General features: G+C 36.7%; 2 pseudogenes; both read right to left on the bottom strand.

The window, feature by feature from the left end:
- Nucleotides 1-2,605: 2,605 nt before the first annotated feature.
- Nucleotides 2,606-4,075, bottom strand: LOC125217666 (uncharacterized protein At4g26485 pseudogene; annotated as a pseudogene).
- A 4,430-nt stretch (nt 4,076-8,505) lies between these two features.
- Nucleotides 8,506-9,595, bottom strand: LOC125217675 (uncharacterized protein At4g26485 pseudogene; annotated as a pseudogene).
- Between the last annotated feature and the right edge of the window lie 69 nt (nt 9,596-9,664).

Below are 9,664 nucleotides of genomic sequence, written 5' to 3'. Positions count from 1 at the left end.
TGTGGCAAAATGCACAGCAGGGGATGCTGTGTAGATCAAAGCCACTCATTTATGCATAAAAGAAAATAATCTAATTTAATAAAAATCAATGAAGGAATGTGATTTGGACAGCATCCCCTGCTGTGCATTTTGCCACAGCAGGGGATCCAATTCCATAGTGTAGACTGTGAAGCCGTCACACCATAGTCTCAAATCAAAAGTGACAAAAAGGATAGGTTACCATTCCCACCCCATATATACATCTCAAACACAGGTCTTCTCCTCCAATCTCACCACTTTGTCCGGATTCATTTGTACTCCACTTTTGAGTTTTTTTCATATTCCTCCCTCGTCCCTAGTAGTTGAGGCAAAATGTTTCGTCACGAAATTTAAGAAATTGATATTTGTACTCCCTCCGTTCCGTTTTAAAAGTTTCGGTTGATCAATTTCGGACATTCCGGTTGGGATAAACTAATAAGAAATGCCTACAAATTAAGTAAAAAAGTGTTAAAAGAGATCTTAACATCTACTACAACATTTATTTACTACACATTCAATTAAGAGTTACACACTCAAACACTTTCTTAAAAGATGTGCCCGACTCAACCGAGGCTCCTAAAGCGGGACGGAGGGACTACTACGTTAAGTAGCTGGATTGGGATCCCCTGCTGTGCAAAATGCCACAACAGGGGATGTTGTGCAGATCCACACACGATTTATTAATTTTACATACTTGTTTTTTTATTTATTTCAGCAATGGATGGTTTTGATCTGTACAACATCCCCTGCTATGGCATTTTGCACAACAGTGGATCCCATCCTTAAGTAGCTAGATAGATGAAAAAAAAGTAAGTGAGAGAGAAAAAATTAGAGAGAATAAAGTAGAAAGTGAATGAGCAGAGAAAATAAAGTACTACTAAGAGGTAAGCAAGAGTGAGAATACATATTTATATATAAAAATAACTTAGTTAAAAGGAAACTTTTTAAAATAAAAAATGACTCAATTATGAGAGAATAGAGGAAGCATAATGTATTCTTCTACTACTAGCTTTACAACTTGTCAAACATACGTCAAACGTATACTTTAATCATTATATACAAAATTACACTGCATACATCCATGAGTGAAATGTTGTCAAGGTTTGCCATTTCGGTGCATCCAAGAAAATGTTGTCCAGGTTTGTAGTCCGTAGAAAAGCCCAACATAAGGAAAGTTGAAGATTATGCGATCGAATTTAAGGTGTCCGAGCACAACACGATTCGCCATTTTTGTAGCATTTGATCCCGTGCACTCTCTCCTCCTTATTTCCTTGATGTTAGACATAGCATTCCCATAATTCTTCTTCAAAAATGCTGATATAAATAATCTCACTTCAAAAAGTTGCTACTCATGATCTTTACTTGCTCTGGCGTGAACGTGATTCTATCGAAATTTCCCATTATTTGTAAGCCTCATCTTTCGGTCATCCACCATCTACACTCATTTCGTACCTTAAATTACTCCACAATAAACTAAGTTTTAGCTGTAGTTATTATACTCATTTTTTGAACTAGTCCTATTTATAACATCAAATAATATAGTTTAAAATTTAAAACGTTTTATAGCAGCGAGGATCACCTAATTCTTTTCCTACACCATCTCCTGCTCTATCCCTTACAAACATAAAATATGATGATGGATCCATTACTTATGTTTGTGAGAGGTGGAGCAGGAGGAGATAATGTAGGAAAAGAATTAGATGATCCAACTCGGGGTGCCATGCCCGTGGACCACCTAGATCTGAGCGGTCCAACACTTCCAAAAAACTACCCTTGTCAATGCCCTGATAACTAAAATGCCATGGTAAAAGATTTGTTAACACAATGATAAGTTGAGAGATAATCACAGAGTAGTTATAATTTTTGGCTCGCTTTTAGTTATTTCTATAATTCTCAAATCTTGAATAATTAATGCTGACGTGGAAGGCAGATTTTCGTCATGGACAAAATGCTGGTTCTTCAAAACGATGTACATGTCATCTATGCACATACACTGAAATATTGTAGTTTCCATAATCTTAATCAATTTAAGGGTTTTTTTAATCTTAATTTACATCTTTTATGTTTTTTACGGGTTCAAGAATTCAATTCATGATTATGGTTCGCTAGAGTACGGCTCTTTCCTCAAGGTTTAAAGAATTTCATATTGCTGCCACATATGATCATAGTTTAAACAATGTCAAGAAAATGATTATCTTGAATAGTAAAACTGATGTTATATGGAGTAAGTAACCGAAAACCCTCTATATAAGTAATGCAACCGATAATATTTTTGTTGTAGGAGAGCATTAATGAACTGCCGACCAATATTAATATTGACGGGAGGTACTTAATTATTATTTATCGAGAAACATTTTAACTAATAAGCACTTTGTTACAAACTAACTATAATAGATTTACTCCATAATCATTTAGCTAACAAAAGATTATCCATAAACCATAATACAAGTTCAGAAACATCATATGATATAACATTAACACCAGAGTCCCTGAGATACATATGGCACAAAAGGTAACAACATACACACTAAAAGCATAGAGCTAAAAAAAAGAGAAGATGAAGTGATCAAAGCGATACATACTCTACTTACTTAAGGCCAAATTTGAAGGTATTGCTAGGGTTGCAATCGAAGTTGGCATCACCCCCGAATCCGGACTTGGTGTTGTAGCCTGGATAATCACCACGTTCAAATGTCACAGCCTCTATAAGTCTGAGGCCGTGCGAAGAAGCAATGTCTTCCACATAAAACCGATCATGGAAACCATTGGTCTTATGCGAAATGTGAATCTCACCATTTTCACTTATCATATTCCGCGCGTTCATTAGAAACTTGCTCACCAGTTCCCTATGAAGACTGCGCAGTCATATATATATAAGCATCAATGAACAACGAAATCAAGACAAATAAAATTGTGGCTGACCTAAGTTGGGTTTCGCGAGGCACGCTAATGTGGAAAATTCCAGCATAAGGAAAGTTGTATATTATGCGATCGAATTTAAGGTGTCCGAGCAACTCATGATTGGCCATTTTAGTAGCGTCGATCTCATGCATCACCTTGCCCTCTCTCCTCCTTAATTCACCAATGTTGGACATAGCATTCCCATAATTGTTCTTCAAAAATGCTGATTAAATTAAAAGTGTTGGGTTATGAATTTTTGTGAAATAGACAGAGTTACTCCCTCCGTCCCAGATAATTCGACCTAGTATTCTATTTCGGATCGTCCCACATAATTTGTCCCATTTCACTTTTACCATATTTGGTAGTGGACCTCATATTACATTAACTCATTCATACTCACATTTTATTATAAAACTAATACTTTAAAAGTAGGACCCACATCCCACCAATTTTTTCAACTCGATTTCTATTAAATTTCTTAAAACCCGTGCCGGGTCAAAGTGTCCCAAATTATCTAGGACGGAAGTAGTAGTTGTTTTGAAAATTTAGGCCTATTGTAAATGAAAAAGGGTTTACCTTGAGAATCGAGGGATGTGGCGATGATGTTGGTGGCAGAGCCAAAAGCCAAGGCGAGACAAGCGGAGAAGGAGAAGTCTCCTTCTCCGACCAAGAGTATGCTATGCCGGCTGCTGTAATGCTTTATCCTCTTCTCTTCCTCCACCACTACAATAGTAGGAGTACTACTCTTTACTTGCTCCTTGGCCTCTCTCTCGTCCAAGCAAGGCTCAATTTCTACATCAATCACAGAGACAACATGTTCTTCTTGTTCTACCTCATCATCATTTCTCTCACACCGAGCTTCTTCATCATCGATCAGACCAGTTGAAGACGGATATTTGTCTTCCAAGATGGAGTGTGAAGGCGAGCAAATTTGGGGTGGTGGATTTTGAACTGGAAGTGATGGACCTGCTGCTTTTCGAGGCCTCAAATAGACACACAGATTTTGCAGTATGCCCTTTGTTGCTTTCAAGATTGAACTGAAGAACACCAATATCTCAACTGATGAATTTTCTTTTGATTTGTATTGATTATCTCTTCCACCACCACCTTCTTCATCTTTCGTTCTACTAGTACAGATGCTCTGGAAATTTCCCATTATTCTTGACTGTTGAGTTCGATCTAAATCTAATCTAGTACTTGAGTTGAGAGTGTTTGTCTACTTTATCAACGTTTGATGTGAAACACCAATCGATTCATATTCCCAATACTCAAAGTAAAGTTGGACTAGCTAGCTTGTTTCTTTATCCACGATCTTTTACCTAATTCTATCTTTAAATAAGTACTTCTTCCATTCCAAAATAAAAAATAAAAAATTTAAAATTGCACGAGAATTAATGAATAATTGATAAAGTAAGAGATATAGAAAGAAAAGTAGTTAAAATAGTCCATCTAGCCCGTAAAAAATGTCTTACTTTCCTTTTTAGTTTGTCCTACTAAAGATGTCGTATTTTCATTTTTAGAAAAAATTCACTCTCACAATAATATAAATATTATATTTTCTCTTTTCACCTAACACAAAATAAAACCTCCTAAAATCTTGTGTTATTCCACAAACGTGACATCTTTTGTAGGACGGATGGAGTATTAAAAGATAGTGAGATCATATTATTATTGGTGTTTAATGGTAAGACTTAATGGTATAAGTTGTAAATAAATTAATGTACGTGAGTTTGACAGAACTTTCCATAAATGAAAATAAGAATATTTTTATGAGATGGATGAAAAGGAAAGTGCTATTTTAATGGGATGAATGGATTATTTTTCTATCTATTTTTTAATAGAAATTCATGGGTTGGTTGGACTTTTTTTCTGATTGTTTGGACGACTGACCCAATTTTTTTTCAGATCGGTTGGGTCATTGGCCTAGATTTTAAGCCCAGATATACTGTTGGGTCAGTTAATTTTTAGCCCACAATTATGGGTGTAAGTTCGGGTAACCGCGGGTACTCAAACCCGAAATCTCAAAAATATCATACCCAATATCCGACCCGTATGTGAATTCGGGTACCCTAATACCCGATGCGGGTACCCAAACCCAACTAATCGGGTACCCATAAACCCGGAATTATTATATTTAAAATTTATTCTTTTATATAAATTAAATTGTGACGAGAATAGAAATTATCAAAAAATCACACAACACTTATACTCCCTCCGTCCCAAGGAAGATGACCACTTTCTTGGACGGCACGGGATTTTATGCAACTTTATTTTGTGTGTTAAGTGGAGAGAGTAAAGTAAGAGAGAGGAAATAAAGTAGAGATAAAGGGGTTTTCATTTTAAGCAATGGGTCATCTTGATTGGGACAAACTAAAAAGGAAAGTGAGTCATCTTCAATGGGACGGAGGGAGTACTATTTATTGACTATAATTCTATATCATATAAAAATAGACATTAGACAAATAGACACTACTTAATTTTAAATTAAAATTTTTTTTGGTATAAATTGAAACATATAAGAGATTAAAATAATTTTTTAAGACATTAAATGAACATGTAAATAAAATGGAGAAAGCATAACTAATTAACTATATATTTTCAAAAGATAACAATTAAGAACATAAATAATGCAACATGAACCGAACACAAATGTAAAGAAGAGAGCAAACGGCAAAAAGAGCGTAGCAGCAGCAGCGGCGTGAAGGAAACTTGAAAAAGTGAGGCACACGAAAAATTTATAAATCTACATGTGATTAAATAAAGTTACCCTAGATTTACCTTACGGGCCATAGACCCTATACTAAACAAAAATATTTATCACAAATACATAATTAATCAGGTTTGATCGAGTATTAATCTGGTACCCTAATACGGGTTTCGGGTACCCTAAACCCGAAAAATCCTAACATTAACTACCCAAACCCGTACCCGAACCCATAATTTCGGGTTTCGGGTACCCATAACCCGTCGAGTATTGGGACTGGGTCGGGAATATCCGAAATCCGCGAATTAAATTTTCAGGTCTACCCACAATCGATGACCCGTTCTGATACCATGATAGAAATTCATGGGTTTCAAAGTGATAGGAGGAGTGCCCATGTGATTTATATTCTAGTTTCAGTTTTCTCTTGACACCGATGTGAGATAGTTATATGTTACTAGTATATTTTTAGTTTCAATTACCAACATTATGCACATCCAAACTTATACTCATTTTGCTATTTTTATAAATTTTTTGGTATTTAATTTTTGTTCATAATTTTTTTGGTATTCAAATTATTGTATTTTTCATGGGTATTTATTTTTTGACTTCAATTAATGTAGTTTACAAACTAACTAAAAATCATCCTAAAAATGGGGGCCGAAATGGCTAAAAATGGCCATAGTCCATGAGTATTTATTTTTCAGACTCTAATAACAATGAAATTGATGAAGGTAACAAGTCGAGGATTTTTCGTAGTGAGATGTTGAGACATCACAAGTTTAATACAGATGATTAGATTTGGAGATTCTTACAAAGTGTTGAAACCAAAGTTCATAATGTCCAATCGTCTTTTATGGAACAATGAATCTAAAGTTAGGGCTTAGAAAGGCAAAGATTCAACTTTTAGTGGGCCAGGGGCAAACAAGGTGTAATCCTTCCACTGCGGTCTGCGGAGACCAGGAAGTTAACGTTGCTCTATGAAACCGTATCTGTTTACGGGTCATCCCTTAGCAAGGCTAAAGGGGACGGATCAGCAGCAGGTAGGAGAGATTAACGTAGATACAAGCGTGCCGGAGGACCAAATGCCGGCAGAGCCGCCGAGGCACGAGAGGACTTCGCAGCGGCAGTCTAAGCGCCCATCGCGCTATGCAGATTTCGTGCCTCATTAGTGAGGCAGGATTATTTCCTTTGAGTCTTTTATTTTATTGTAATTGCTTTAATTATAGTACTTTTAATTAATTATTCGTTGAGTGAACGTTAAGCTCCTTTTCGGGTTTTCTTATTTGATTCTTTCCCGAATCGTAGGTCGAATCAACCCTAGGGTCCTTAGATATAAATACGTGTGTATTTTATTTCCTCACTCTCAAGAAATAAAATATTGTACACACAGCTTTTCTTTTCCTTGTGCTCAACGCACAAACCCTAGTTTTCGACGCCTGAGTGATCGACAGGCAAAAGCTCCCGCGACGTTCGACGCGAATTCATTTGTTGAGGAACTCTATCCTTAATAGTCTGACGCGGTGCCCTCCACTCTAAATAAAGCCCACGTGGCCCATTCCTTCGAACAGGCCATGTAGCCCAACTTTGCCACTTGTAACGGGCAGGCCATATATAGCAGCCATGGCCCAGCCAAACAACCACACGGCCCAAGCCTTCAATTCCCTTATTGCCCCCACTTAGGTCACAAGCCCACGTTACAAGACCGGGAATCATACTATCATTTGCCACTATAGTACTCTCTCGTCTCCGATTAAGAGTCACACTTTGATCGGACACGAATTTTAAGGAAGTGTTTGAATGTGTAATAAATGAAGTTAAGTAGTGGAATGTGGGACCTCTTTAACTTTTTGTGGGTAATAAATTTGTTGGGTAATGACATTTTGTGTAATGAATGGAGTTAGGTAATGACATTTTGTGTAAATTTTGCCAAAAATAAAGGTATTTTTGATGTCCAAATATAGCAAGTAGGAAGTGTGATTCTTAATCGTGGACGGACCGAAATGGAAAAGTGTGACTCTTAATCGGGGACGGATGGAGTATTATTTTTACTGTACGTGCCGATATGGGACAATGATCAAACCATAATTTTAATTCCCTCGCAGTTTTGGCATCTAAGATTCTAAATGTGAATTGAGTACTGAGCTAGTGACTTCGTAGGCTATGCACCCAAAACCTATATCGAATACTTTATTCCATATTTATTGTTGTATTTTTGGATAGACATTCGTTGTTGCTTTAATAACTCTTTAAGTTGTAACACAATAAATTAAGAAGAATTAGTCACTTCATATTCCATCAGAAATGGATATCTAATGTACTACTACTACTTAGGAGATGAGTCTCAACGATCCGGATTTTAGCAGAGTTCTTACACTCAATCAAGACTTCATGAAGAGGAATGATAAGTTAAAAGAATAGAGTAGGCCGAAATGATAAATTAAGAGAGAAAATAATATAAAGAAGAGTTTTATCTACATTATTGTCTCTCTTACTTTACCATTTCTCCACTTTAACTATTTTTTATCATTTTCACAAAAAGAAGGCAGAAAAGTCAATGGGACTGCTAAAGCGGGACGGAGGGAGTAAGTACCAATCAGATAAGTAAGTGTGAATCTAAAATGACCTACGTATTTTGATTATGTTCAACACTTGTTAGTGCTTAATTGTGGTTATCCTTACTACAGATTATTATCGATAAACATTTTAACTAATTAATTATAAGCATTTTGTTGCAAACAAATTATTGATTTACTCCAAAAACATTTAGCTAACAAAAGATTATCCAAAATAGTATAACTTCAAAAACATCACAACAGCAACACCAGAGTCCCTGAGATCTTCATAATCAAAAAGATAAGATAAACTGATCAAAGTTATACTACTTAATTAAGACCAAATTTGAAGGTTTTACTAGGGTTGCAATCGAAGTTGCCATCACCCCCGAATCCGTACTTGGTGTTGTAGCCCGGATAATCCCCACGTTCAAATCCCACAGCCTCTACAAGTCTGAGCCTGTGCGAAGAAGCAATGCTTTCCACATCAAAGCGTTCATGGAAACCGCCATTGGTCTTATGCGTAATGTGAATCTCACCATTCTCATTTATCATATTCTTCGCGTTCATCAGAAACTTGCTCACCAGTTCCCTGTGAAGACTGCGCATTATAAACAACCACATACATACATATATTAGTGAATTGTGATCACATTATTAGCTTCGATGAACCACAAAATTAAGACAACGAAATTCCGGCTGACCAAAGTTGGGATTCCCTTGACAAGTTGTCGAAAAATCCAGCATGAAGAAAGTTGAAGACAATGCGATCAAATTTAAGCTGTCCGAGCAGTTCATGATTGGCCATTTCAGTAGCATCAATCTCATGCATCACCTTGCCCTCTCTCCTCCTTAATTCCTCTGTTGGACATAGCATTCCCATAATTCTCCTTCAGAAACGCTGATATAATCACACTCAAACGATCAATATGAAAGTTTAAAAGTTAAAACTGATCAATTTTCTTTATTACTTAAGTATGAAAAAAGGTTTACTTTGAGAATTGAGGGATGTGGCAATGATGTTGGCAGCGGAGCCAAAGGCCAAGGCCAGACAAGCGGAGAAGGAGAAGTCTCCTTCTCTGACCAAGAGTATGTTGTGTCGGCTGCTGTAGTGCTTTATCCACTTTTCTTCCTCCACCACTACGATATTAGTACTACTCTTTACTTGCTCCTTGGCTTCGCTCTCTTTCCCGGTAGGGCAAGTTTCTAGGTCAATCTCTTTCGAGCATCTGATCGCAGGAGCAGAGACGACATGAGCAGCATTCTCACACTTAGATTCTTCATCATCGATGGCGCCTCTCGAAACAGTTAAAGAGGCAAATGTGTCTTCCAAGTTAGAGAGTGAAGAAGAATCCATGTTGGAGCAAATTTGAGGTGATGGAACTAAAGCGAATAGATGAAGATGAAACCCTGTGTTCATCTTTATAGACGTACGAAGTGGTACACGAATCGTTTCATTCTCCCAAAATACTCGAGTATTTATCTGTTC

Source organism: Salvia hispanica, chromosome 1 (genome assembly GCF_029641045.1).
Source record: "Salvia hispanica isolate PSC_SH4W2 chromosome 1, Shi_PSC_v1, whole genome shotgun sequence".
Taxonomy (NCBI): Eukaryota; Viridiplantae; Streptophyta; class Magnoliopsida; order Lamiales; family Lamiaceae; genus Salvia; species Salvia hispanica.
This window is presented reverse-complemented; position numbering and strand designations above follow the sequence as displayed.